Raw genomic sequence first — 23,042 nt, forward strand, 5'->3', positions numbered from 1 at the left:
GACGGTTGGGACCGAGACTTACTAACACCTATCAGCTATCGATAGAAATAGCGCCTAATTGTGAGAGATGGAGAGTCTCTACGTACGATTTTTTTACTTTACCTGTACATCGCGCGGACGACGCGACGCGGCATTGCGAAATATTCCGCGTTATACCTTGCAGCAGCAGCACGCGTTGCCTCTGCCTTCAAAGTGACCTCGTACGGCTTACATAAATTATCATAATCTACGCGTATTATAACTTAGCTCTGCGAAAATACAGCCACGAAGGAGACAACAATCGCGATTTTTGCCCCTCTTAGGTTTTGATTTTTGTACCATATTTACATGGTAAGTATATATATATATATACATATGTATATATGTGCGTCTATATATTATATACTATGCGTGTGTGTGTACAGTTTTGACGTGGGTGTGGCCTACTCATAATTCACTTTTGTAGGTACGTCTTGTAATACTGGCCATGCGGCAGACTGCAGAGGTCAAACCTCACCACGTTACATACCACTTCATCATTGTAATACCAATCTCTGTGAAGTATCAGCTACTGCAGAGAGAGAATATTGAATTGGAATGTTGCATCTACCGCGTAGCTTTTCATTGAATTTTCTGCAATATATTGAAATAAGCGCGGCTCTTCTTCAAAACGTTATGTATATTACACAAGTACAAAATCTCTCTACTTTTGCACCCCAATGTTTTTTTTTTTTTTGCCTCTTGCAACATCCACGAACAACTCGTCACTTTGATAAAATTACGGACAATAGTTATAATCTTTCCACGAAATGAGTTCAATGAAAAAAGTATTAGAACTTCGTCAACTTGTGACTAATGATCCTAAAAATGGCAAATTCAGATTTTGGACATTTTTTATCGATGCGTAGATTACAAAGAAGTACACGGGATTAGTAATCAAGCTATCGGAATACATTGTAATCGATACTATTTCAGTATTGAGAATAACGATAGGACGAGACGTATTCAAAAGCTGATCAAAGTGTTGCGATCGATTCAAGCGGAAAAACATTTGCTGTCATCACTCCTGATATGAGAACAATATTTTTCTTCAAAGCAGAATAAATTCCAAGTACACTTGAATATATTTCAGAATGTTTTCTTTTCTTTATCCGCCTCTAGCATTGAAATATTGAAAAATATTACACAAGTATGATACTCCGAATTTTTAACGATACCTACTATAGAAGCGTTCAACGAAAATCGCTAACTATTTTCACTATTTACCATACCTACTCAAAAAATACACTATCATAACAATTTTTCCGCCAATCAGTGTAATTGTTTATGATAATGATTAAAATTCAGCGTAAAAAAAAGTTGCCCATCAACATCTTGTTACGCAATACATTAACGTAATCCGTTTCAACGACTTTAAACGAAAAAAAAAAGAAAAAAGTAAAATTAGGTACCCTTATTGGCAAAAAAAAATAAAAATAATAAAATAAAAAAAGGGGAAAGAGAATGAGAAAAACGGAAATGAAAATAAAAATTCCGTAAGTCAGAGCGGCGGGCTTATTAATAGCACATCAGATGTTGTGAAAGAAAAAGAAAGATGAGCGAAAGAAGGAGAAACTTGATGTGAAAAATGCGGTCCTGTAACTGGGAACCGGACGCCCTGCGGGCGGTACCTGGGCATTTTAACTCCTGGATCCCGGCCGCGACGGGAGGCTGACCGGGTCCGCCTGGACGTGTCATATTAGGAGAACCCGAGCATTCGGGGCTACCAGGCGAGCTACCATCCGCCCACAGGTGCGAGAGTCCGGTCATTCGGGCAGGTCAGCTCGTCGGACCAGGGAAATAATTCAGCGGCGCGGCGTCGCGGCGCGTTGCGTCATTTTTACACGCTCGTCTTCTTTCCGACGGATTCCAATACGGCTTTGCCGCGATTCTGGCTTCCCACGATTCCAGGTGTCGTCGCTGCGGACTTCGCCTTCGCACCGCTGCAGGACTTGCTCACATTGTCTGCCCCCTGGGCCCCGAAACTCACGCGAGGGGGGGGGGGGCTGTAAATCAAGTTTCGCTGATGATTTACGCAGCGTCCCCCCTCCCCCCCCCCCCCCTCCCCCTGCATCCGAAAGCCACCCAGCCTCGGAGGATAATGTGACCCGAGCAAACTTCACGGACGAATTATTGCTCTTGAAGGAAACTATCTTGTTATATTGTTATACCCTTACTTACTGGATATACTAATACGCGATCGACGAAATATGACGACTTGTAGTTAGAATTATTATAATCAAATTGCAATGAGTCTTGTACTGTATCCAGAGAATTTAATGCTCGAAGCAATAATTGAATTTTTATTTTTATCATATGAATATATTGTGTAATTAAAAACATGGCGAAGCTATGACTGTTTGAATTGAATTCGAAGTAAGTTTTTGACTGAGAAAAATTAAGCGGAATTTTTTATCGATGAAAGATAAAATTGTGAGAGTGAAAAAAGTTTTCTTCCGGTAATTCGAGGATGCATTTATACGTGGACAAATAGTAAACAAAATTTTTAGTACGTTTATTTAGTTTAGTACTTACTATCTGTATGAAATAATATTTTCAATATTTCTTGTTATAATTGAAAGTGAGATCAGCTTTGTTCATGATTTTTGTCAAGAAATATCGATATACGTACACACAATATTATTGTAATAACTAATCAGAGGAAATCACATTCAGATGGACATCAAAATATTTTTTTATTTTCATTGACCTATGTAATTAATAAAAAATATCTAACTACTTTCGTCCAGTCAAATCTCTACGCAAGGATAAAGATAGAGGGCGCAGACTGCGTCTGCTTTAATGCCTCTGGCAATTAATTAGCGAGAGGGACACGCGCCGAGGGCAAATCGCGTCGAGGCAGGGCATACGGAAGCCATCGCGAACGTAACGCAGCGTGAACCGTGTCGGGGAGGTAGGAAGGGCGGGAGAGAGGGTGGAAGGAGGGGGGAGGGAGGAAGGGAGGAGGGGGGCAAGATCCGCGGCGAGGCGACGCGACGCCTCGCATCGCGGTGAAATACGCGCGCTGACACCCTTGGCTGCTGCAGCGACGCGCGACGACTCTGCGCTACGCCGTGCGACGCGACGCATCACGCAAGGAAGACCGCAACGCAACGCAACGTAACGCAACGTAACGCAACGCAGCGCAAAGCAGCGCATCGCAGCGATCCTGAATGCCACGCGATCCACGAATCCCGACGCACCGGCGACGCCGCTCGCATGCCGTTGCGCGTTCGCAAAATGGCTCACGCTCACTCGAGCACGTTTATCATTCTCCCTCTCACATCTTTCTCGTCCAGGGTATCAATTTCCACACATTTACGCGTACAGAGATCTCTCTTGTAAGATACCTACTCGTATGCATTATTATACACATACGTTCGTATAACGACGCGATGCTCGCGGTCAACTCAATACTCAAATTCCTCGACACAGAAAATTCTACCATTCGATAGTTTTTTTTTTTTTTCGTTAGGGCTCTGCGAATAGAACCAAAGTTGTAAAGAATTTTATTCGTAACAAGCTTGTTTATCATCGTTTATACGAAGAAATCAGTAATAATTAAACGTGCTAATACAATATTTAGATATATTATCCCCACCTCTTTTCGGGTCTAAATAAAAAACATCTATGCTAGGAAAAAAACAATAAGGACCAAAGATTTAGCAAATTTAATTTTCATCAAAAATCAATAGTAAACGAGATAATGCTGTAATTAAATTTCACCCCCTCTTTCGGGTCTTAATAAAAAAATATCGATCCCAGGGAAAAAATTATGAAAACCAGAATTGTAGGAAATTGAATTCCAAATAACTTTTGTCATTATCATTCTTCGTGTGAAATTGAAAATAAACGAGTTATTTAATAGATAAAAATTCATCCTTAATTTCAAGATGGCGGCTGAAGCCAGCGGGTGCGATTCCCAAAAACCGAAATGTAGACTCCCCCCTCCCCCCATTTCCTTGCTAACGATTCGCGAAGGCACGTCGCTAATTTCTTTTATTTCCGTGTCAGACCCTTTTGCGGTCTAATTTGTCTGAGCTATAGTGGTTGAATTGAATTAAGAGACTCGGTAGAGCCTCGTGCCAAGTGCATTACAAAAACGAAAACAAAAAACGATAATCACGCGCAGTTAATTTACCGCGAAGAAAAATCTACTGTTTTTATTAAGGCGACAAATTAATAAGTATTTCTCCGCTAAGTTTAGGTTTACTGTGATATTAGAGAATTTTACTTACAATTAGAATGTGGTTTTGCAGAACTTTCATTGATGAGCTCTATTTCAATGCAATCGACGAACGGAGAGATGAGATATGTAATTTGACGCATTTCTAACCTCGTCGAAATGGTCAGTTTGCTGAAGAATTTTCGTTTTACACCACTTTCGCTTAAAAGTTGTACAAGAGATTTGTACGAGTATAAAAATGATATAGAAATTCGCTCGACTCATACGTAACTTAAATAGATACTTATTAAAATTAATTGTCATTTTGATAATTTCTGACTTGCGAAATAAATTTTTACTGGTTTCCACTTTGACGTACTTGGCACAAGTTTTTGCACCTGAGGTCCTTTTTCAGGATAGAATATTTAAGTATTCGAGTAGTTCGAGTTGCTTTAGTAGTCCAAATATATTTCGAATTACCGATTTACTGTTTCCTGTTTTCACTGTACTTGGTCTAATAAAAGGTGTAGCCGTAGAAACTGTATTCTTGACAGGAAAATAAAATTCGATTTCTTGAAATCAATAACTAATTTTTTTACTAAGCGATCAATGATTAAATTCGAACGGACGCAAATTTCAAAAATAAAAGTCAACTGATCGGAGCAAAAATAATGACGATAAACCGCACATTCAAGAAATTCGAATTATCCGAACTCTAATTATATCAAATTACTATTTGATTCATGGTGAATTATTTGCGATTTTAAATTATTCACAAACCCCTAATTTCCAAACTCTAGTGTCGGTTTACATGAAAGGAATTTGGTCGCTTGACACATTCGACTCCATATAATGTCCTCCCTTTTTCGAAGCTACACGTTGATGTAAACGGATGTAGGATATGGAAACACCGTTCACTAGGCAGCCCAGAATTGGGATCATCCATTTTTAGCTCACGTTAATTAATCTCATTATCGGTTTAATATGGCGCGGCAGACCCGAGGCTATATATGAGATGCGTATCAATTAATAACAAAATCCTGCTGTGAGACTGTCAGTCGTTTATAAGGATAACTAACGCTGCCTGCATTGATGCAACCAAACTATAATATCGTCGTTGTCGTATAACAGTATGTAACTACACAGATACCCTTGAGGATCGATGCTGAAAGTGAGCCTGAATTTCAAACATCGACTGAGATAAAAAAAGCATTAAATAAACCAGACAATTTAATTGATAGAATGAATTTTTTCTCTCACATAGTGTACACATAGTCTAATCAAACCAGCGAACGTTCACTTTCGTTCATTTTCGATTTCATACGGTTTTGCCAATTTGAAATAACGATGATCCTGAATTAAATTTGACCGCAAAATTGGTAACTGAAAATACAACATTTTCACCGGAATTCCAATTGATCGTAAAAATTTTCAAGCAAGTCTCGCACGTCCGTGTCGATGATTATATCACGTATAAGAGAACCGCGGCGAAATGACTCTGCGAATCCTTGAACGCTACTTGCCATCGATGAGCAAAATACGTGAGTGAGATGCGGATGCGGATACAGTAATACCTATGAACGCGCACAAATATATCTACAACAAATTCGTACGCAGAGTGTAGGTATTGCATACCAACACGCGATGTGTGGTGTAACATCAACACCAAGTGGCGCATGCTAATGAGTAATTAGTAATTATAGTAGAGCGAGGTGCATCCGCGTATCGAGTTTGTGTAAGCGAAGCGGTACGTCGTTATGTCTTAATTGCGTAATTACGTAATTAGACGCTCGGCAGCGACTGAGCCCTTCCCTTTTCCTACCCTCCCATCCCATCCCATTCCTCCTGAACTTCCCATTCGTGGATTTATCGAATTTGAAACGGATAAACACAGGACGAATGCACTGAATTAATATCCGGCGACGTGCTTTGCTGCTTGTGTGCAGCAAATTTATTCAAGCAAATTGTTTTTCCTGCCTACTCGGTTAGCTTTCTCCGTGACAATTATGGCGGCTGTTCGCTTAAACTATAACGCTGCTGCTGCAGTAATGAAACTCGAGTTTCTCGGCTTTCAGAATTATTGCCGTTACTTTACACTGAAAAAAATTGCATTTCTTTAAGTTATAAAAAAAATTTGCTACAAGTAACTATTTTTTATTTATGGAAAGTCTCAATATCAATTCATTACATCATATATATAGAATATTATACTAGTAATTTCTCTCGGTGCATCAACTACTAAAGGCTGTTATCTCAAGAAACGGAAGATCGAAGGTACGGCCGTAGCCAGTATTATATCGAAGAATAAAAAAAAAACAGAAAAACGAATTTTTCTTCAGATCTTGTGCAATATAAATATCACGGTGTTTAAAGTTTAATTTGCATATCACGTCCACAGACTCGACGTGTATAAGCGAATATGTAAATGAAAATTCATCAACCCAGGCAATATTTGATCTGCGGATCGTCGGGGCTGTGTGTATAATTAAACACGCGTGTAGCTTTTGACGTGGGCGAGTGTGTATCGATGCATGTGTGTGTATGTAATATGCCAACTTCTGAATCTGGAGGAAAAATAAAAAGCGAGAAAATGATGTTATCCCAACTTTCGATTTGTTCGACGGTTTGACCATGACACCGACGACCGTGCCTGCAGAAGCAAAACACTTAAAGTGTGCAGCTGAAGGACCGAATGACCGGGTCACGTGCAGCACGGCTCAAAATATTTCCAGGACTCGAGGTGAAGTGGGCAAACGGTGCAGACCGTCGAATAATTCAATTCGTTGTGGTGGTACGATATTTCGCCACTGCCTACAGTTCATGGTTGGACACGAACTCACAGTTTTTTCGCAAAGTTATTTCTCAACATCGGGTAAGGGTCACGCGTTTCGTGAGAACTAGCTGATTTTCTTCAACCTCTTCTAATTCCTTTCAATTCAAGCATCGAACCTACACACATGGCTGAAAAGTGATTTCCTCTTACAACAAAACGAATATTTGGTATTAAATATGTTTTTCCTTCAACGAATGCGATAATATTTTTCCTCACAGATTTTCTACTGTTATATATATATATCACAGAATGCAAAATGAATTGATCTTTCGACAAAGAAACGATATATTTTCTGTCCAACGCGAGTGTAATTTTGGTTAATGGTTAAACCGAGAAGAAACGGTGAAACTTGTCAGATTGACTGTCTCACTACACATGCGCAAGCTTTTCTCGGATTTTCATGCAGGCTGGCCAACTCAAGGTTCATAAATAACTGCGAAACTCGGCTTACGGAGGTTATGCAGATGACGCTAATTTCTTTCTGTTAAACAGATCTTCAGCACCTGATGCAGAGATTTCGGAAGACTCGACAAACTTTTACTGTTAACTGACTGATGACAGATAACTGTAACGAGCGATCGGAGCGACATAATTTCTTTTTAACACTCGAAGCGAACAGTTCAAAATCTTACGCCACCTTTCGAGTAAGTTGGCTCACCTGCCTAGCAGACGAAAAGATTTCCGACCGATAGAATTCAAATGTTTCGCGCATGCGCAGTCTGTCACTCGGTCTGCTAACAAGAAATTTGATCGTTCACTCTTTCAGCGAATTGGGTCAAGGTCTGAGTGAGCAACTAACTACAAGACGCGAGATTGAAATTGCAACGGCATAGAATAATACGCAACGGAACTATGATCAGATTCGGCATTTGATGAACTCGTAGTCGAGAAATTTATTGCCTATAATTTTTGTTTTCGCGTTTGAGACGAGGCGGCAAGATCTTTACAGCAACAGTGGTAATGGAAGCCTTGAAAGGATTTATTTTTATCCCGGAATGACTAATAGCTGTCCTCAGGTGTGAAACGGCACGATATAGAAATTAGTGAGCAGGCGGCAGGGTTTTGTTTTTGAACCGGTACCCCCGGGGTCCGATATGTTTGTTTAACGTGACGCGCTTGGGGCCCCCGCAAGAGTCAACGACCGCTGAGGCGTCGTAATCGCGTACCTTAGCAGGTATAAATCGAATGCGCAGGTATTGTGAATGCATATAATATGCGTGCACACGGCCACGGCGTAAGGAAAGCGAGAAAGTGCCAAAAAACAGAGACGAGAAAAGTGAAAAACAAAAGGTGTGCCAATATTATTCGACGTGTTGCAATTCCGCTAATCAATATACTGCGCTTCGTCGCTGAAAAACATACTCGGCACACTCACAACAGTTGTACCGATGAACGGTTGTATACTTCGCCTGAAATTCGCAAAAATAACAAGGAATATACAATATATAGACCCGATGCAACTCTCTCTCTCTCTCTCTCTCTCTCTCTCTCTCCGTGTCTGTATGACGAAAACATTCATCTCTTCCAAGCTTATTCGTTCAGTGATCGTTTATTCATCGCCAGTTTTTGACGAGAGTGAATTTGTGGATTTAAGGTTATTATTATTTCTTGTGAAAATCGGTCACCGTAAGTACTTATCTCATTGCGAGATCCTCAAGGGCTGTGTGGAGACTGTTTGTCAGATACTGACAACGAGCTTTAAGTTTTCTACTCATTAGGTATGAGTATCGCTGAAGGTTTTACTTATTCTGCAGGCTTGAAGCAACCCTAACTGAGTCACTCGTGACACTGGCCCTTCCTGAGTCACGTGACCATCCTATGGTCGGTCATTATTAGAATAATCTCTCCCGTTTCACGGTGTCCAGTTATTTGTGAAAACGTAATCCTCTGAGAATTTCAGGTTTTCCAAACAAGAGTCATTGTTTATCCAGTTTGTTCTCATGTACACAATAAATGAAAAATGCAATAGTCATACGAACAAGAATATTCTATATTTGACGAGAGCAGAGCTCATTTTGAGAAAAATTTGTAAAAATTCGCTAGGACGTAACATTTTTAAGAAGTCAGGGCTTGGTTCACAACTATTGCCTATAAGTTAAAAAAAAACAAATTTTTCACCCACCAAATAGTTAAATTTTTATGAACCTCCAAATACGACATGAAAATCCCTGATATTTCCAGATTTTTTCCAGGGAATATCGAATTCCCTGATTCCATAATTGCCATGAATACTAGACACCCTGCAATTTCAAATATCAAGTCGTATCATCATCATCGTTTAATCAAACATTTCATAGGACAGTGCGTATCTATTAATTCATATTACATGCGCGTATAGGGAGTTCTTTGAAAATGTTTTGCATAATACCGGAACCTTTAGCGCAGTCATTGTTTTTTATGAGCAACACGTATAAAGTAATGTACAGCCAGCCAGGCACTTTCCAAGTAGGTATGTATGTAGTACCTACCACGCGTGTAATGCCCACTAGTTATGTACCACCTTATACACTCCGTGCGCTGGAATATAACTGTACATGCATATTGGATCTACTACAAACCGTCGACGGCCGCGGTGGCTCGAAAATTAATTATTTTGCCGTAACCAAGGCTGTCGGCGTCGCGCTCGCGAAGCCGAAGAAACTGTGGCGACCGGAAAGTTGGTAACCGGCAATCTCAGCACAGTCTCGCCTATGTTCGCCTACTACGTCGCATTGCGACCTCCGTTTGATAGACTAAAAAAGTACCGCTCACCTTGCGTTAGAGAGATATATATATATATAACTATACGATCTTATCTGATCCTGATCGCGTGATTTTCGTTCATGATATTCTTTGATGAAATCAAAACTCAAAACTTTGCTATTTACTTTGTGTCGTATTTTGGTAATTAATTATATCCACGCCAAAGTTCGTTATGAAAATTCAAGTTTCATTAATAATTTTGGTAGGTACCAACCGATCGCTAATAAAAATAAAAGTATGGATAAATCGAAATTTTTCGACTACGTTGGACTTCACAAATTTTCATATATCATTTTGTTTTACCGGTTGTTTTTTTTTCGTAGTTTTTTTTACAAAAGCATCGCATGCACTAAGTAACGATCAGCAATCCGTTCCGGAGCATTCGTCATTCGCGATGGTATAATCAGATCAGGAGTATAAAAACAAGGCGGGATACGTTGCAGGTACCATAAGCCCCCCCCCCCCCCCCCCCCCCCCAGGAGGCATGTGAGCATGCACAAGGGTGTAGGAATTGGCGTGTAGATTAGCGTTTTGATCCGGAAAGGAAATCTTGTAGCACGGAACCGGGCGGAACAAACAATCTACATATATGTATGTATATATATATATATATATATAATATATATATATATAAAGAAATGAAATTACCCAGAAGAGGGTTGATAAGAATTATTACCGGGAATAGAAGGTGCGACTCGAGCGCCACCGCGCGGATGAATTAAGATAAATCGGAAGATTAGCATCGCGGTAAATTAGAAGCTGAGATAGAGAGAGATAAACAGAGAAGCGGGGTACCGATGACGAAGTACGGAGTTTTGTCGCGGCTAACCTGAGCATGCGAAAAGGTCATTAGCTCTCCTTCCTCTTATTCCTCTTTGCCCTCTCGGATTATCTGGCCCTTGCAAACGCAGAACTTCGTACTTGATTGTGCGCACGGATTGCGCATGTACTGCCGAGGTACACAAGGATTGAATTCACGTATTAGGGGAAGATCATTTGCTTAGGAACGTCAAAACGTCACGAGCTTCACGCTGTTCTATAATGCGGAACAACGCAAGCACGCAATAGCGCTGCGCAAGGAGGATTAATCCCTTTTGTGCAGTCACAATTCGTCGCTGAGCCTGATTTTATAAATCAAGAAAACTGTAGGTGACAATAATGGTGAAAGAATGAGTAAATGCGAGGCAACAACAAAGGTAGAGACATGGAAGGAAAATTTTGTTACTTCACGTGGAAGCAGAAAATCATATGATGGAATTAAGACGTCTCAAAGTGGCTTCTAGGATGTCATAATAGACGACACAAGAATTTTTAAATATCGTTTTCTGGATTAATGTGTCAGCTGAAAAATTTAGATCACATTCGTAAACAATACGTCTACAACGAAAGAAAAGACATGGAAGAAAATAATTTTTGTGTTTCACAGGATTGTGCACTCGGCAGGATCCAGTCAAAACATCATTTCAAACGATACTTTTTGCAAATCTTGTGACTTCACGCGGAACCAGAAAATCATATTTTAAACTTAAACATTTCGCAGAGGCTCCTAAAATGTCATAATAGACGACACAAGAATTACTAAAAGTCATCTTCTGGATTAATCTGTCAGCTAAAAAGTTGAGATCACGTTCATAAAAGAAACGCCTATACTTACAGTTTCTCTTCTTAAATTCTCTCCACTACATTCAATATCGCGAATCAAGTACCTAAATCGCGCAACGAACTATTTTGAAACAATTTTCCTTGTACAACATCGAACGGGTTGAAGAACCCAGCTTACTCGTCACGTAACCTCGTCACGCCCTTATGTCTACTATTCAAGGTGGGATCGGTGGTTCACAAAAAAAACTGGAATACCCCTTCTCGCCCCCTACCCGTCCAGGGTCTGCCGCAATGAATAATTTTTACCCCCTTAAAATCCCATACGTAAGTATTTACAGACATGTATATACTGCAGGGTTGCTCAAATTACAGTTACGGTATTCCAAAACCAGTCATGGGATTGTGTTAATTTAAAGGTGCTGCTCCCTCCTTCCATGAACAAAAAACAGATGAAATCTATCGGGATTTGCCAAGAGTAAAAAATATTCAAGACACCTCGAATGCGGATTTTCATACGGTTTTACTTAGCGTCAATTTACTTATAACATGAGTGTACGGTATTGTTCTCAAATAAGATCGTGCAAGTTTTTTTTTTTTTTTCGTTTCTCGATATCATGCCAAAATTGAAGGTTGTTATTGTGAACATCGAATTTTTGGGGCATTTTTGAAGACCCCGAAAAATTATAGAAAGTTCGACTCGAAATCAGAAAGATGTTCAGATCTTGCGGAAAGAGGTATTTTTATTTGCTTGGAAGTTATAAATTATTTACCACTTTTACGATCGCTGAATTTATTATACCAGTTTTTATGGGACACTCTTAGAGTGAAAAAAAATGACTGACAATCTTGGAAATAAATAGGTAAACTACTTTCGGTAGAATCTCAAAATCTTGGTGATGTCGATTAGAATAATTTGTAATTTTTTTCCACATTTTTAATACGGGCCCAAAAATTCGAAGTTTAATAGATCCTAACTTTGAAACAGTCTTTTCAAATATTGTAGAATGAAATATTACTCTTTCGAAGTGAAAACGCTCCACTTCGACAGAGCTAAGTTTTTAATTCACAAAATTTGAAGAATTGATAATACCAAAGGCGAAAAAAATACGGACGCTAGTTTTTGAGAATACTACCACACACCGAAATTACTACCCAATGGTAAGTAAAATCGTATGAGATTTCCCATATAGATTGAACGCAAAGACCAGTTTTCAAGGGTGCATGACAAACGATTGGTGAATCCAATTCTAATTCGCTTAACTATTCATCAAGTTTAAGTTTACTGCAGTTAACAAAACCGATGTTTAGCCACTTTTAAAGGAATTCCAGCAAAGTCCCTTGTTGAATCTCTGATGAACTCTACGATCAGATCTGAACTGGATACCGGGCGATTTTATCAGATGGAGTTTGGTGGCATTCCTGGTAGGGTGGAGGCGGCTATGAAGTCCTCGGTTCTCTCCCCCCTTCGCAGGGTCCGCAAGGTGTCGGAACAGCTCCCCGTACATCGAAGGTAGGTATGAGGACTATAAGGTAGGTATACGGAATGGGGATGAGGAGGGACACCTGGTCCCGGTAGCCCACCCTCGCCGGCAACTTGATATATGTTACGATTTAGGGCCATCCGAAGTTGGTACTTAGGCACGCCCGGAGCCACTGAAATCTAGATTTCGTGCAGCCGATGCCGTTCCTGTCGCGGGATTTGGGACTTGAACGTACGGCTGCCCGACGTTTATGGCGACAAATGGTCGTTCTACTGATATGCCTGCAGGAACACTAATTTGTTAATTGAAATTGACCGTCTATAGTCAAGGGTGTTACTGCGTGAACACTGCACGCGAAGATTCTAGGCGCACGCGATACAACATCCTTACAATACGCTTACGTTTAAGGATGCATGAGGTGTATAGTGATCAGGCCAAAAACGTGCGAGTTAAAAACATAACAAGTTTGTCTGTCAATCAAGATCAAGTTGAATCTGAGTCAAGTCTCTGTGATCCAGAAAACAGCATATTGTGTAACAAGGAAAGCAAACTCTGTTTTTTCGGACCGAGCGTAAGTTTATAATATGAGTCGTAGGTAAGCCGAAGAGACGAATATCGCAAATATGTGAGACGAAAATATCGTTGCCTCTTTGTTGCCCACGATTCTTTATATAAACAAAAGTACTTGACGCGTTTTTTCACGAGGTATGAAATCGAGGTTAGGGTCGCGTGATGTCAGATTTGTTTACAACAGCGCATACGCGCAGTTCAGAAAAATCACTATCGTTCGAATTTTGTTGCTCGGGGGTTTTCGAGGTTGGTGATTACGAATCTGAAGTCACAATTTGATGATTTCTAAATTCAAGATGGCGGATGTAAAATCGAAAAAACTATAAAAATTCAATGATCTGGCCGAAACTTGTTACTCATGAGTTTTTGGGGTTATACAAATGATAGAATTTTTTGAGGTGGGACACCAAGCATCCCACTGTGACTGAAAAGTTTAACGATAAGTCCGTTATCAGTTAATATTTTTTAATAAAAAAAAAAAAAAAAAAACTGAAACTGAAACTTCGTAAACACCTTCTCCTTCTAAAACCCGCGTAAACAAAACGTTGATATTCGACGTATTTTTTTAACCAAGTCCTCATTCCAGTGCCTCAAATCACACGGTGAACGAGCTGGGAATAGATGAGTGCGGAAGAGAGACCAAGCGAGGGTGAATAAGGTTGGTTGGGGTAGGTATGTACATACACAACTCGAGGAAGGAGTAGATATTTTAGGTAATTGGCTGTGAACGCGATGCTGCACGGATTCCGGGGCTACTCGCTCACTGATGGAGATGGAGAAGCGCATGCAGTTTGGGAACGCAGCGACGCGCAGCCGATTAAAGTTAACAGGGTAAGTTATAACCGGGATCCTCCCCCCCCCCCCTCCGTAGCATCGCCGTCAGTTTTACCTCTTAAACCGTTGGTTTTCCGCCACTGGTTACGACGTAACCATCGCCGTGAATTTAGCCGCAGATTTGCGGCCCGTTACCGGAGAGTTTTACGCTTTGGCAACGGAGAAACCGCGAGTTGTGCTCAACGTCGAGTCGAGTTGCAGTTTAATGCAACCAGGCGTTTTACTCCGACTTACTTTTTTCATAACAATATAACCGGTATGCGATATATTATAAATTTCTAGTGGCTTCCGGGGTTACTACAAAGATGAGTGGATCGTTTATATCGTAACTGTAATATAATATAGCGATAAGGAAAGTCGCGGGTGTTATTACAATAACCGGCAGATGCTTATCGGTTTATGATTTTCTCGCATTTTCATCACCCTCATGATTTTTGTTTTGATATTATGGGTAGAATAGGTATTTGTTTATATTCATGGCTCTCTGAATTGTACGGAGCTGTAGAGTCACCGTCGTGTTAGATCCGATATATTGAATTTCAAAATTCGAACGGTTAATTCGGTATCAACGATCCTGAAAGTGGAATCTCGAGGTAGATTTTATTTTTTACTAATTTGATCGAACTTGATGTTTCCTTATTTTCATTGACCCAACCTACGAGCACAATTGTAAGCCCTATTATTTCGCAAAGTTTGAATAAATATCACTGTGTAGGTACTTGGGGAGAGAAAATTTTTTAGAACTATAGGAGGAAATAGCTCAGTGAATAGATGTGACAATGGATTTATGAATTCATTATAATTCATCTGAATTATTAAGAATTAACTGAGAAATAAGTGAATTGTGGAAGATTGAGTGAAGTTGATTTGAATTAGTTTGGATTCGTGCCAGAATTAGTTGTTTACAGAGAGAAAAAAATTAAATTGAAATTAATTAAGTTGAGTTGAAGAAATTTATCTGAATTAAAAATGTTCATTTGAATTAAAAAATGTTGAGGCAAATAACACGAATCACTTTAAACCAATTCAACTCAAATAATTATTGTGCCACTCCAATCTCGAGTTATTTCACCCTCGGGTCCGACATCCCCCTTAACTCAAAAACGGTTTGTCCCTTGATAGGCGTTTACTATATGAACTTTTGACTGATGAACCGATCGAGTTCGGACAACTTTTTGGATAGCAAATATACCTAAATATTTTTTTGTGCAAAAAACGCATCTTTCCAAATGTGAAATCTATTTTGAGGTTGGTTCTTAGGAACTGCTGGAAAACAAATTTTTTTGATATTCCCGGTTTGGCGCATGCAATGTATCAAAAAATGTATCGTGTTTATTTCTTCGTGCGAAAAAGTATGAATATTGAAGTAAATCCTGAAATTTTTATTATGAGATGAAAATGTGATCACGATTAAATTTATATAATTGTTTCAGAGGCGTAGAATATAGTCATTTTAATCAGCTATAAAAATTTCAGGATTCATTTCAAAATGTCTGCTTTTTCGCACAAATAAAAATTAGTTTCACCCCTTTCGCATATGTGAAGCTGAAGATTTCGGAAAAACACGTTTTTCCAAATCCTGAGGATCCACATTAAAACAAAATTTCACATTCGGTAAGATCAGACTTTTTTTTACACAAAACTACTTTAGTTCGTATATATTTTCCAATAACAAAAGTGCTGAAAATTCAAAAAGAAAAGTTCAATCACAAAAATATGATGAAAGTGGAGATGGCAAGTCCTGAAGCCTAAAAATTGGAGGATTTTCACACATATAATATTATATCCAAATTGCAGCCAAACCAAAATTTTACAATAAAAATCCGGCAGAAGTAAGTGAATGAGAATGCACTTGTGACCCAGAGAATATCTTGTTGTTAGAAAAAAGCATTTCTTATCGATATACAATGAAAAATCAGATAATTATACGCATTTGATTTAACTGCGAGGAAAGAATTGTTTTATTCGATGCGAATGATAATTCACATAGGTAAGCAAACAGGTTTTCACTCGTGAATAAAACAAAACAAAATAATGGGCATCAACGTGGTTCTAACTTTCCTGTTTGGGTTATACACCATTAATTTTATCAACCTCAATATTTTCAACCAAGTAACCAAAAAACGTATACTTCTCGCGTCAAAACTTGTGTCCGACTTAATTGAATAGTAATTTCTACCAGTCACGAAGTCATTGATACTGTGACTTTTCCTTCTCGCTGGCCTAGCCGCCGCATAGCAAAGAATTTATAGCCTATACAATCGAGCGATCTTCAACCAAAGCCTAATCGAGCGCCACTGCGTCACGCTTGAGCAGAAACAAGTTTCAGAAGAAACTTGAAAAACCTGTGCGATGTATATTTGTACGCTTGCAGATATTATAACAAGTATTATATATATTGTTGGTGTATCCGTCATTAAATTCGGCAATATTTACTGGTTAATTTTCGGCGTCAAAACATGCCGCGTGTCTAATGGCATAAAGTCGTAATTGCCAAAAATGCGAGTTTAGTTTGCACAAGGTGTTATAATTTTATTTTCATCATTCGCTCTGAAAATCATCAAAACGTATATAATTCAATCGAAATCAAGCGGTTGAAAATATAAAGTTAAAGGGTCGAATGTTAGGTAAATACAACCTTTTTCCAATAATACATAAGCACATGAAAAAAAAAGATGAAAAGCGAAGGTCGCAATAACCATTTTTATTCTGCAATCGTTTTAGAAACCATTAAAACGCATAGATAAATCGATATTTGTGAAAATTCAGAAATGTTATAAGAAAAATTCTAATAAGCACCAATTTTTTTTTCCAAACGCTCTAAAGACTACCGAAAGGTGTAAACGGTTGAAACTAACCTAAACTAAAGTTATAGAGTAAGGATGTCGATTTTCGGAACGTCGATTATAAAAATTGTCGCTTATCGGAATGATAGGAATAAAAATAATAATTTTTGGCGGTTACACCGTTATGCAATAATCGTAGTAGATTATTTTTTAAATTTTCATCAGGACCGAAAGGTCGTATCTACCAGCACATACGACCTTTTGCTGTTAGTTGATGAATTTATACTCCAACCCCAAAAAGTAAAAAAAAATATTATTTTGTAGATAAAAACTTATGGAATCAATCGACGTAAGTTTTTATGATTGAATCAGTATCAGAAGATCGTATCTACCGGTACACACGATCTTTTTCTCTTAATTAAACTGTTCGTCAATGTCAATGATTCTGACTATATTTTCATATCTAAGCCTGAATACGATCAGAAGAAGAAAAAAAAAATATCCGCCCTTTTGCCGTTTTTAAAAACAAACGCTTGTAAGGTGGCGCTTACGACTGTAATTGTATTGTGTTTTTTTTTTGTCTTCAAATGAAATGTTTCTATTTTCTTAAAATAATCTTTTCTGCCAACCTGACAACTATATTATAATAACGACGCTAACACACAGGCTAACGTGAAAAAATTATTTATCACGTTGATGTATAAAGTAGATGCTTGTTATGACGTGTATGTGTGTGTGTGTGTGTGAATATGGCTATGCCAGTACATGGACGATATAAATATAGCAAAGCACAGCGCGCGGGCCCTCGTAAATTATTCAATTACGTAAAATCCCGACAACTGTGTAAACCATTCATTATTACCTCTCATGCCCATTGAGCGGTTTTCAACGAACCCGCATATCAAATTACACTCAAATCCAAGTATAAATAAATCTTACAGGAATAATGGCACAAGTACCTTGTTAGCGGCGTTGAGTAGTCACCACCGATAGTTTCCGCCGCTTGTGTATAATGTAGAATAAGAAACACTTAGCACCTCTTTCACAAAATTTATTACCAACGTCATTATATGATGTGATAAATTTCCGCACTCACTTACGCTTATGAAATCCCCAAATAATGATAATCAAGGAAAGAAAAACTATTCACGATACAAGTTTATACACGCATCTACAGTAAAAGCAGACGAGCACGCCGACGACGCTGCGTCTGAGAATCTGTGACTATAACTGAGGATAAACCTAAATCGGCCAACTCGGACGCCGAGTTGTGGTCTGTTTACGTTTGAACCAAACAAGCCTGGCGAATAAGCGTTCCACAACAATTCGTATTTGGGTATACGCGTGTTATTTTACGCTCAAAATAGTGGAGAAATCCGAGAAATGCTTCTATTTACAGAACAAATTCTGAAAAAAGGCTCGTGAACTTTCAGAGGTTTGATTTCTTCGCGAAAGGAAATTGCAAAGTCACTGTAAACAGTTCAAGAAATTCATGTTGCTTGTTTGTCATTTCATAAAAGTTTTAGAATTATACGTAATGTAATTATTAACTATATTATAGACGAGTTTTCGATTCCATTTTTTATATACTAAAATAAAAATGTGTAAAATACTAAATGCACTCTGCATGCAGATATGCATAATTTCAGTAAAAAATCTATGTTTTTTCACCAAATATTGATTGATGTTCGACACCTACACCGGGCGTTTACATTGAACACATCGAGGCGCTGGAAAGTTCGAAGACATGTCGTATCTACATGTATATACGAGTATTTCCGGAGTGGTTTTTCGACGCAATAATAATTAGGACCCGGATAAATATGAGTTAAAAATTACAAAATGAGTAGGTACGAATAATAGACCAAAAAGAAAAAAACTGAAATATGGAAAATAGAAACTACATTTTCTCGCTCAAACATCATACTATATGTATAAAATCAAGTAAGAAATGAAAATGATTTAAATCCGGAAGCTAATAACAATAAGGAGGAAAAGTGTTTGCGAATTATTTTCAGCCTGTCGCGACGATTCGTTCAAATAGGGGAAAAGTAGGCATATTATAAGGCGAGAAGCCGACTAACCCCAGGAGTAACCCTCGATTGTCGGGCCCAAACCGTGACACGGAATCGAGAATACACGTATATACATATATAGGTATATAGGTAATTGAAAGCACTTTGGCCAGAACCCCGCTTATGCTCTACACTTTGCCTGCCTCGTCCGCATTTGCATTTATGGCGAGGGAAGCCCTCTTTCTTCCCCTTATCCACCTCCTCGCCACCCTCTTCGCCGTGCCTTTTAACTCGAAACGACTTGTGTGTATGCATGAATATTATATATAAATATATATATATATGACAAATGCCCCGTTTACTTCACTCCATATGATATTTACTGCGTCGAATTAATGGCTCTATCCACGTGTACCTAGATTTACATTATTTGTGTGTGTGTGTGTGTGTGTGTGTATGTGAGACAGTTCATTCAGCTCACTTCGACCTACGTTCACTCCTTGACCTCTCGGATTTGGCCTGCAATTTTTTTTGTACGATTGTTCTCACTTTGAAAATCAGTGATTCTTTTTTTTTTTTTTTCTTAATTTTTTCGACACGGTTCGAATTTTCTACAATTTTTCAAAACCATTTTATTGATCGACACGATTTGAAAATCTGAAAAATCATGTGTCAGATGTCACAATTTTCGAACTTAGAGCCGAAGTGCGGGGATTTTTTCTTCTCACTGTTGTCAAACTTTTTTCAAAAAAAAAAAAAAAAAAAAAAAAACTTCGAAAAAATTAGAAGCGCTAGTCGTTTTACTATGGATAGTTGCTGAAACATTTTCATATTTCACACCAGATTGTTGAGAATTTTTTCAGATGGTTCCCAAAAATCTAAAAAATCTTCGAAAATCCGATATGACGAATGAAAATGTTTCAACTTCTAATTTTTCCAACATTTTTTTTACCAGAAAAAGCTTGAAAACATTTGATCGAATTTTTCACTCCGTGTTCTATTTCACTTCACTTGTATTTATCTACGTACTTATTAGTTGTAAATATTCTCGCCATAACTTGAACGGTTTGTTTACATTTTGTGTAGCTTGTTTTAATCTCTTTTTGATAACTTGGATATTCATTCGTTCCATAATCTATTGCTATTATTCGCGGATAAACGCGGCTGCGAAAATATATACATATAATAAACAATGTTTGATTATATACCGTGGATCACGATTAAATATAAGAAATTTATCTCACCGTTGAAAAACATGTTTACACAAGTAAAAATGTCATCCGAATATACATACACAAGATACTTTGCGTGTATATTTTGTATGTTTTGTAAGCGTCGATGTACCAATAATTAAAAAACATTGGTAAAATAATATATATTATAAACGATAAAGGTAATGTGTTGACGATGTGTTTCATCCAAAGAGCAATATTAAGACTGGGTGAACAAATTATCATCGGACCGGCGAGACAACGAAATGTAAACAATTACATTCCCACCGAATGATAATTTTTTTTTTTTTTTTTTTCGCAGTTGGAACTCGCAGGCTGCATGTTATATTGTTCAAGCTTCGATAATAATCGTTTTCTCAAAGAGTACGGAATACTTATCAATAGAAACGTGAAAATGAGATCTGCAGGATTTCGAGAGGAGGAGAGGAAAACGTTGATGAGTGAATGCGTTGGATAAGCATAATTAAAACTTGTTTGAAATTGTGTTTCAGTCTCACCGGGACAAACGTCGATGAGTTTTGTATGAAAAAGTGCGATAGTGAAATAAAATTTGGATTCTTTTATATAATTACCTGATCCTCCCGAGTGAGTAGCTTTTGTTCCAAACTCGTTGTACTAGAATAGAGAAAACTTAAAGAAAAAAAAAAAGAAAAAAAAATAAATAAATGCATACGATAGAAATAAGATTCAAATAAATAAATTGAAAAATAATAACATGTATAATGTTTCAAGTTCAGAATTATACGGCTCAAATTTTCGATACTTTATATTGAAGTTGAGAAGAATCCGCATTTATTGTCGTAACTGATTTCCCCAAGTTATATTCCAAAATTGTTAATAACGTGACGCGGTAATGAAACAAAAAATGACACATGATATTAATAACGTGTAGTAAAACACAAGTGGAGTCAGAATGATAAATTAATTAATCCAAGTAAAAAAGTAAACGACGTGATTAAGAATCGATAGTATATATATCGCTGCAGTCGTCGCAATTTGGGATATATTATGGATATTTGGTGATCGGGTTGATGAAACAGAAACACAATATAAACTTGACTTAATGAATATATATTCACATTTTTGTTTTGCGGTAATAATATTATCGCCGCATGCGAAACAATAATAATAATAATAATAATAATAATAATAATCATAAGAAAAAAAAAAAAAAAATTAAAATAAACATCTGTACAGAAATGTTTCATCCTACATCGTTTTTTGTTTCGTTTCACCTAGTTATTATTATGTTATCTTTTTTTTCTTTTTTTTTTCCTTCTTCTTTATATTATAATAATACGAAAGTTCATAAATTTGTACAAATTCTTTGTTCAGAATAAGGAATGGATACCTAATAAACATTAATGGAAACGAGATTAAAGTTCAAATTAAATTCTATAATTCGATTTCTTTTTTTTTTCTAATTATAAATAGGTAAACGAAGTCGACGTACGTGCTTCTTCATTTTTTTTTTTTTTTGTTTGTTTGTCTGTTATAACTACAAAGTCGATGATGCCAATTATAGTATTATTATAATCCATTGTCTGGTGTATTTTTTGGTTTTTCAAACTTTTCGTAATCTATATATATATATATATATATATATATATATATAATGATTAGGTGAGTTTCATTTCAACAATCATACCTATAAGGTATGAAATTCTCCGTCCGATATTTATTTATACATATGTTATCATTATTATTACCCTATGGAACGGCGCCGCTCGATGATATTATCGTGTCCCACAACACGATCTTTCGATTGTTCTCTTTCTTTATACGTAATATATATATACATAAAATTTTATAATACCTATATATATATATAAATATATAATATATGTACATATTTATATGTATATATTTATATTCAGGTATTACAACATTTTAGTAATATACAGGAAAAAATCAATATTCGACAGATAATATCAAGAACGAATTAGACCAAGAAGAACGAAGGAATGAAAAATGTGAAAGAAAATGACATAATTATCTTGCGTTCCCTACTAAATGGCGTATTATACTGATAAATATTAAAATCTATATTTGACGATGATTAAAGAATTAATAATAGTATAATAGCGGTAATCATAATAGTAATATGAATATTAATAATGACAAAAATAATACAATAATAGTAATAATAATAATAATAATAATATAATGTGATAATAATAAATCATAATGACGCGGGATTTCGTCTATTTACCTTTTTTCTGCAGGGTATTATTTACATGAGGGGTGATTTTCACAGATTTAAGAGAGGTGGGGGCGAGGGTGGGGGTGGGTTAGGCGTGTTGGTGGCGACACGGGGCGAAAGCTAGAGCCACGATCCCTGACGCGCGATAACCGAACACTTTACACATGATATCTTAAAATGTTTTTTTTTTTTTTTTTACTCTCTCATTTCGTGTGTGTTTTATTATATACCAATTATTAATATAGTTAACAATATATAATAATGACGTTCTAAAAACTAGTAAACAATAGATTTGTATACATAAATACTGTGACTGGTATAGTGATGATGTTTTTGTTTCATTTTATTTCTATATTTTTTCCTCCCCATATATTACATGTATAGTATATAGATATTATACACATGTAGGCTTGTATACCTCCTATTCATCTGCCAGAAAGTGAGCAGAAAATTTTGTATATATATGTACGGAAAAAAGTAGACGGAGAGAGAAAGAGGGAGAGAGAGAAAGAGCGAGAGAGATATAGGAATTGGGAGGGAGGAAGACAAAAATTTTGGGAA

At 37.3% G+C, this 23,042-nt stretch overlaps 1 long non-coding RNA gene across 1 annotated transcript; it reads right to left on the bottom strand.

Moving 5' to 3' along the window:
* Positions 1-357: 357 nt before the first annotated feature.
* Positions 358-23,042, bottom strand: LOC124404062. Its single transcript, XR_006928977.1, has 3 exons — positions 22,237-23,042; positions 1,165-1,176; positions 358-370 (listed from the first exon to the last, which is right to left on the bottom strand). It is a non-coding gene; the product is annotated as an uncharacterized LOC124404062 (long non-coding RNA).

Source organism: Diprion similis, chromosome 3 (assembly GCF_021155765.1).
Source record: "Diprion similis isolate iyDipSimi1 chromosome 3, iyDipSimi1.1, whole genome shotgun sequence".
Classification (NCBI taxonomy): Eukaryota; Metazoa; Arthropoda; class Insecta; order Hymenoptera; family Diprionidae; genus Diprion; species Diprion similis.